Source organism: Oryzias melastigma, linkage group LG18 (assembly GCF_002922805.2).
Source record: "Oryzias melastigma strain HK-1 linkage group LG18, ASM292280v2, whole genome shotgun sequence".
In the NCBI taxonomy this organism is placed as follows: Eukaryota; Metazoa; Chordata; class Actinopteri; order Beloniformes; family Adrianichthyidae; genus Oryzias; species Oryzias melastigma.
Genome location: NC_050529.1, coordinates 16659954 through 16668259, shown reverse-complemented (window position 1 = coordinate 16668259; position 8306 = coordinate 16659954).

The following is an 8306-nucleotide window of genomic DNA, read 5'->3' as shown; positions in this document are numbered from 1 at the left end:
CAATGTAGCGATTTGGGTGGGAGCAGAACCAAGCAGATGGCTGGCAGGTTAAATCCAGAGATCACTTGTGTCCCATACACCGCACGACTCCAAGTGATTGGAGGAAGAAGCGTACACGCAGGCCATGTAATTCAGTTGGTGTCAACACTTTGACCACCATTTATTTAACAGGGCAGAACCACAGAACAGCTGACACTGTGAGGAGGTCACTCATACACACACCACTCTCACTCATGGTGCCGGTAAAACACTCAAGTCCCATAATGCAACACAACAACACAAGAACAGACACTAACTCCACCCACTAACAAGGAACTATTTCTAAATTAACAGTCAGGCTGCCACAATATTATGTCTACTTACAGTGGTGGACAAAAGTGTTCATACCCCTCAGTCAAAGAAAGGACAAACCCACAATTCTCACTGAAATCACTCAAAACTTACAAAAGTAACAATAAATAAAACACCTCTGATGTGAATTAAAGGACACACCTGAGTTAACCATGTCACTCTGGTCAAATAGTTTTCAATCTTTTATTGAGGTACCATCATTTTTGTCCAGGCCTGTTTCATTGTTTTTTTAAATAATTATGTTAATCAACAATTCAAAAGTGATGGCGGATTTTGATTGTTTAATTTTCAATAATTTTTTATTTATTGTTACTTTTGGAAGTTTTGAGTGATTTAAGTGAGAATTGTGGGTTTGTCCTTCTTTAACTGAGGGGTACCAACACTTTTGTCCACCACTGTATATATTATGTCTAATACTATGATATAATTATAAATTATGTCAATACATAACACTCATATTATGTCCCATAAAAGCATAAATGAAGGTAGATTTATATATATATATATATATATTATTCCGGGGCTTTTGGGAGTTTATTGTCATTACTTCTTTTTCCTCCACATATTTTACAATAAACAATAATAAACAGCTTTGTGTGTTAACAAAAAGACTTTTGTTTGGCAACTTTGGGACAAAAACGTTATTTATTAAAGTGATTGGCATAGAAGCTTTTAACAATGGACTATTAATAAATAGTTGCTGGTTTAAGTAGAAAATGTTGGAAGAAATACAAATATAACAAACTCTCAAAAGCTCCAGAATAAAGTATATCATAAACACCAACCTTCTTTTTAATGCTTTTGGGGACAAAATAGGATGTCAGAAGTTGTGCTGCGACTAGATTTGAATTCTGGTAGGTGATACATTTCTTGGCACAACACGGGTCCAAATGGGGCCAAAGTTGCTGTTTACATTTTCTTAAGCTTCCGGCTTTTGGAAAAAAAAAACTAAAATTGTAAGAAATTTATTTTTTAAAAGTTCTGAAAATGCCTCTTGTTTTTTTTTACCTACGATGACGATTTAACGAAGTAAAGTTGTTGATTTGTGGAAATCATTTCTGGTTTGAAAAAAAAAAGTACAGAGAGAACATTACAGGGGTCTTTTTTACTATTAAATGCCAGTATAACACTGAGATTTCAATCCAGGGCAAAAAGATTAATAATGTTTTGTAATAACATAAATCCTTGGTTGGTTTTTTTTCAACACAAAGGAATAATCTGTGCTAATGTCACAAACAGGCAGACAGCTGGTTCCACCTGCAGCAGGTTTATTAAAAGTCCACAGACTAAGCAGGGTCAGACAGGCAGAGGTCATACATGGGCATGGGATCATCCGAGATGAGAGGAGTAAGAGTCCAGGCGAGGGTCAGGGGCAGGCGGCAGGCGATCAGAGTAGCTGGGTCGGAGGCAGAAGGTCAGGTCCAGGAGTAAACGCTCGGAGATGCAGGCAGGGTGGCACAAACAAAACTTCGCAGAGAGTGACAGTGTGGAGCCAGACTATATGTTGAGGAGGTGATGAGATGATGGGAAACAGCTGCTGATGATGGGTCCAGGTGAGGGCAGGTGGTGAGCTTAAAACTCTGGTGAGCGCTCCCTCTGGTGACTGGAGATGGTAGCAGCAGGTTGCTCCATGACAGCTAAAGTTTCTGAACAAATGACTTCCATATTCATGCTTGCTGTTAGAAAATTCTTAAATCTCTCTTTTTAACAAGTTTCCACAAATCAAGTTTCTTTGATTGAATCTTAATTCTCTGAAAAATGTTTGCGTCTGGTTTAAGCACAGACTTTGAGGTAAAGATTTTCTCTTTAATGTCAAAATCTACACGCTAAGGTTATCTGAATTCAACTTTTATGATGTGATGGTTAAATATACTGACACAACCATCATAAAACTGTTTTCTAAAAATGAGGGCTATTTTTATTATCAGTTTATGTTAAAAATTCAATAGTCAGTCACCACATATTAGACAGAGTGTCTTGGTACGTGGGAACAACTCTATCAATAATATTCCATATTCAGTTCCATGCTGATTCTTTTAACCCAAAAGAAACTTTACAAATACGTTTTATTGTTGTTTTTTTATTAGCTTTTTGATCTAAGGGCTTTTAACCCAGCGGTCCGAGCAGCCGCTTTAGTTCACATAACCAAGGCAAACGACTCGACATGCGGTCAAGTTTGAGTCTTAGTTCTACAAAATAAAGAATCAGAATCAGAAAATAAGCCAAACAGGTCACAAGTGGTCCACAGACCAGTACCGGTCATCAGACCAGAGGTTGGAGACCACTGGTCAGAAGGATCAATATCAGATTGGTCAAGACTGACCGCTAATCTATGATGATTGGTAAGTCTGAATAAAGGGATTAGTTAGTTTAATATATATATACTCCTACTCTAACAGGCTATTAAACATACTCTTCCATTATCAGATTTTGCAATAGAAAAGAAATTTGTTAAAGTTGATCTTTTAACTCATTCAAAAAAATTGTGGGTTTGATTCTTTTTTTGGTCTGTGTATTTTATTAGTCTGGTCTTCTACAGAAATAAGAAACATTTTGTATGATTTTTCACAGATCTGTTACCAGCGTGGGGATTGTCTCTACCTGAATGGTCCATCAAAGGTATAATTGTTGATGAAAAGAATGATGAAAAAAGTAAAAGTATGGACCGGCTTGCTGATTTTGAAGAAGATTCTATCCCTGTTTTGGGGGGTGGGGGGGTTGTGGAATAATTTGAAGTTTTCAATGATCTTAACCCATTATTTTAGGACAGGCTCTTATGAAAATCAGCTATGTTTAAGAAAAACAGCAGGAAACTAGAATAATCTCTAAATGTCATTTATATGTTTTTGCTGGGGTTTTTTTCCAGGAAAGTTTAAAGTCCCCCTCTGATGAAATTCATTTTTTTGAGTTTTTAACATGTAGCATTTTTCTCTAAAAGAGAACAAATGTAATAAGAAATAATTTTGTTTCTGTATTTCTGAGTATTTCTCCTTTTAAATCTCTGTCAATCAAACTGTCTCAGAAAATCTCTGTTGGAATTCTTGAGAAGTTAATATGTCTTGATCGGGAGATTTTTATTGTTTGTTTCTTTTCTATATATATATATCTATTTTTTGTACATTTTTGTCCGTGTTTAATGTCAGTCTTTTCAAACATTTAATAGGTCAACTGATTAATGTGGAGTTTGGAAGGTCAAAGCATGTTCAGTGTTAAATTGATGCATTTATTTGACAGTATATTGAAGAGGTGATCTCAGAGTGAAAGAATCACACCTGATAAAAAACATATACGGCTCACAACTGACTGAATTCAGGTGTCATGTAAAAACTGCTAGTTAACAGTTTTTTTAAAAGTGTTACTTTTTGGGGTGCGTTTTTTTTAGACTTTCTTTTTACAGTTTATGTTATTTTGTTGTCAATTTCTAATAAAGTCTGAATAACTAGATATTTGTAAATGTAATGCTTATTTCTACTGGGCTGTTTGTTGTATTTTTTGCCAAATAAAAACTTTAATAAAGTTGCTCACAATAATTGGAAATGTTATAAAGTTCCACACTGCAGAATAGTGATACAATCATCCTTTCCAGAATGTTCTTCTGCCACTAAGACAATCGGTTACTTTATTGAATAAAACACCTAAAACATGAGTTTATTAATTATCATTTTGATTAACACAAAATGCTTTTCTTTGTCTTTAAACTCTCTTGCTCTTGCACATTGTTTGGAGTCTGTCTCTTTAGACCAGATCCCTTCTTGGTTTAAATATATTTTTTAAGTTATCATTTTCCTCAACTCTACAAAGGAGGGTCTGTTGCTTTCTTTTTAAACTTTCTTTGACTGGACTTCCACATCAGGCTGGTCCATGTCGCCCAACTGTGGTGAAAAAGGTGAACTGCAGATTTGTTTGGGTCAGATTTGAGCTCAACAGACTGTCACTTCTTTGAAGTTTTTCATTGTCATGTATGGGGTAAGATAGCTTTTTAAATTAATATTCTGTGCACAACTTTACAGGAAAAACTATGAATACAACATTAAGGACGATGGCTATTGACTTTATGGATCTGAGGCTGAGAGAAAGTGAATTCCAGAGAGATGAAAATGACTGCTCCAAATGTTCTGTCACCTTCAGTTTGAACTGGGTTCTATTAACAGCAGCAGATCCTGGTCACATGATCCAAAGAACCTTCTTGGGGACTCAGGCAGCTGGACTCCTTTTATAAGAGCTTTATATGGTTATTAAGAGCTCTATATGTTAAATCCAGGATTTTAAAATGCACAGATGAGGACCTCCGTTCAACAAAGGTATCATCAATTTAACTCCTTCTGACGCCTGAGTAAGTTAATGATTATTGTCAAAACAAAACACACAGCAATTGAAAATGTAGTCCTATGTAAGATTTTATAGCTTAACAGCAAATTAATGTTATTTTAGCAAAAGGCACTTCTGATGTCTTACATTGTTTTTAATGAAAACATACCTTTCTTAAAGCATTGGCTTACTTTATCTACAAACAGAACACGGCTAAAGGCTGTTAAAGTATTAGAAATCGATTAGTAAAAACTGTTTATTTATTTATTTTTTGTGAGTCAATCCAGACTGCGAAACATAAAATAGAATCTTGAATGTAAATATTAATCCATAAAAAGAAGTCCTTTTTTTCCAACGTGTCTTAATATGAAATAAGAAAGAGGGAGCTCAAGTCTGGTCTAAAAATAAATGTAGTCAAACATTAACATGTGTTTGTAAAATTATTTTAATTATTTTTTTCGTAAAAAAAATGAATTATTTTCAAGTTGAAGATAAACTTTGGTGGGTGATTTTATCGAGGAGCTTACCATTCCGTATGATACGCAATTTATAATCTATAAGCTACAATCAAAACAGTAGGGGGGCTTGCTCAGACCAGTTTTTTCTTATATAGTCAATGGTCTATGGTCTATGGCTGTATGAGGCGTCAGCCTGAGAGTCCGCCTCAGTTTCCAACACCCCGTAGCCCCGAGATCATCATTGGGTTTTCATTCACGCTAAAGTAATTTATTTTGCTTATTACATTGCTCAGACAAATCTTTCAGTTTGCGTTGACGGCGTAGTGCAGAAATCTCGAGACCGCTCGACCCTCTCCCTTGTGTGCTAAATAGGAAGTTCCCGCAGGCTCCAAGAAGCCCAAATCCTGTAAACTTCTATCAATTTCCCTGACCGCTTTGTCCCTTCTGGGGTCGCGGGGGTGCCGGAGCCTATCCCGGCTACTGATGGGCGAAGGCGGGGTACACCCTGGACAGGTCTCCAGTCTGTCACAGGGCCTCAATCACACACACATTCACTCTCACATCCACACCTAGGGGAAATTTAGAGTCACCAATTAACCTATGAAGCATGTTTTTGGACGGTGGGAGGAAGCCGGAGTCCCCGGTGAAAACCCACGCATGCACGGGGAGAACATGCAAACTCCACACAGAAAGGTCCCAGCTGGGATTTGAACCGGGGCCTTCTCGCTGTGAGGCGAGAGCGCTAACCACTGCTCCACTAAAAACTTCTGAAGAGAAATAAAATTTTATTACTAGAGCTGTCAGGCAATTAAAATTTTTAATTGCGATTAATTGCATTGTCCATAGTTAACTTGCGATTAATCACAAATTTATTGCAAATTAAGAAGTGATCGTTTTTTTAGGAAAAAAAATTTGTGCTTCGTGGAATTTAGCAGTTCTGCATTAATTATGAAAACAAGAATGGCAAAATTAATAGTTTTCATCAGAAATACTTTATTTTGTAACATTGTTTTGAGATAAACTTTCTTAACAATAAAAGGCTGTAACATAAAATGCCTAACAAAAGCCCAAGTACAAGTGAAGGGCATTTTAAATTCAAAACTTCAATCAACGTTTAGTAAAATCAAATAAAAAACATCAAAAATAACATTTCAATAACACTTTCATGTTCATTTTTTGTCAGGACCAAATCTTTTCCTCCTCTGCTGAACTACAGTAATAAATGAAATAGAGATTTATCATTTCCAATGAACTTTTGTTTTTTAAAACCTTAAAGACTGAGAAAAGCGGGATACTCTGGATAGTTTGACAGTCTGTTACTGCCGCCGCGTTCTCTGGCTGCAGCTCGATGCAGCGACGTGTCCAGCGGAGCTCACGCCATGAATATGCCGGCAGACAGACATTATGCTGGGGCTGGATCACGCTTAAACCTCCAGAACTTTGGGATATTTTGCATATTTTCGCGCGGCGAAAGAGGGACGGGCCACACACTCAAAGCTGAGATTTATCTTTACATCTACAAATAACTGCCATTGTTTAAACTCCATTTAAACCGTCCCCCAGTACTCTTGCTGTTCGGAACGTCGGGGGTCCGCAGCCGGTACCACCAGACGTGGTACTGGACAGGAACTGGAGCCGGGTTAGGGTCCAGGAGCTCTCCAGGTCCTAGCGCCGGCCGGTTCTAGCTAGCAGCTCGGTGGTTGGAGACCCGCCCGTGATCTAGTGAGAGCAGCCGGTGAGAGAGGGTACGGGACGCCCGCGCGCGCCGTATGGAAAGGCACGTATGGGAAAATCCGCGATTAATGCGTCAAAAAAATTCTCAGCGTCATGTACATGTCAAATTAACGCGTTTTTAACGCGACAAATCTGACAGCCCTAGTTATTACTGATTTTATTTGTCAGAATAACCCTTAATGTGTTTTCCTGACACGTTCTTCTTGCAAATATTTTTTTTTCCAGGATATTTTTTATCCTTACCGTAAATTAGTCAAGTTAAAAACTGACCAATCCAGATTTCTTATAAGTGCTTCATGACTCATTTGGATACAGAAGTCAAACTAAAGCACCGGATGGTCCTAATAAGGTGAGAAGAGGCGGTGCTCTAACGAGTGTTTGCACCGGAGCGCACCGGCCCACTTAAAGCACTGGTACTGACTCATGATTCAGCTCAGAGGAGGCACTGTTCGGGTATCCCCGAACTCTGAGTCATGAATTATGAGTGCATCTGACTCGAACACGCCCATATGATTCAGCCCGGACTGAGGCTGCACCTCAGCAAGGAGCGGGGCATGGGAGTGGCCAACAGATTCTCCGGTTGGGAGGGGGAGCAGATTCTCAGGTTGGGAGGGGTGAGGAGCTGCAGGTGTTTTCAGGAGAAGGGTATGCCTGCAGGCCCCAGTAATATAAACCTGCAGGACAGCGCTTCCATCATTTTCTTACTCTTACTACTCTCGTGTGCAATGTGCCTCGCAAATTCTCCAGAAGATGACAAAACAAACTCCAGCCAGTAGGGGCGCTGTGTTAAAAAAGCCTGGGTCCTGAGAATGCGGTCCTGAGAACGTTGCTGGGTCTCCGGGCCTGCAGGTTCATATTACCGTATTTGAGAGAGGGCTCACTTGACAGCAGTTTAACGAGAGCGTGCTGGCTTGACACCACTTTTAAAAAGTAGGACGACTGCGAAGGACCCTCTCTATGCCTAGAGACAAGATTTCTGTCTTTGTTCAGTGAAGCGAAGGAAGTTATTCAAAGAGGGGGGAATGTATGTGGTTACAGTTATTGATACTGACGGAATGAGCATGGAGATTGATCTTTGTGAAAGCCACGAGGAGATGGAGAAAATGACGGTTCTGCAGCTGAAAGAGAAGATAGCTCGACGTCTTCTTGAGGACGATCCGCAGAGAGGTAAAAACAGACAGGAAACCTGATATGAGCAAAATCAGATTGAGCGGACTTTATTATAAGAATGTGACAGAAAACAAGAGAAAAAAAATGTTTGTAAATGCTTTGCTAAAGAGAGATGTTCATTTTTAGGAAACCGAAAGTAAAATTGGTCTTGTTTTTTCACAAGTTTGCGTTTGTAGTAAAAAGACTCATTAATGAGTTTGATATTAGATGTTTATAAAATGTCATGTGACTCAGCTACTTACATTGATAAGATAGGCTAATTGATACGATTTAGTTTGAAAAGCA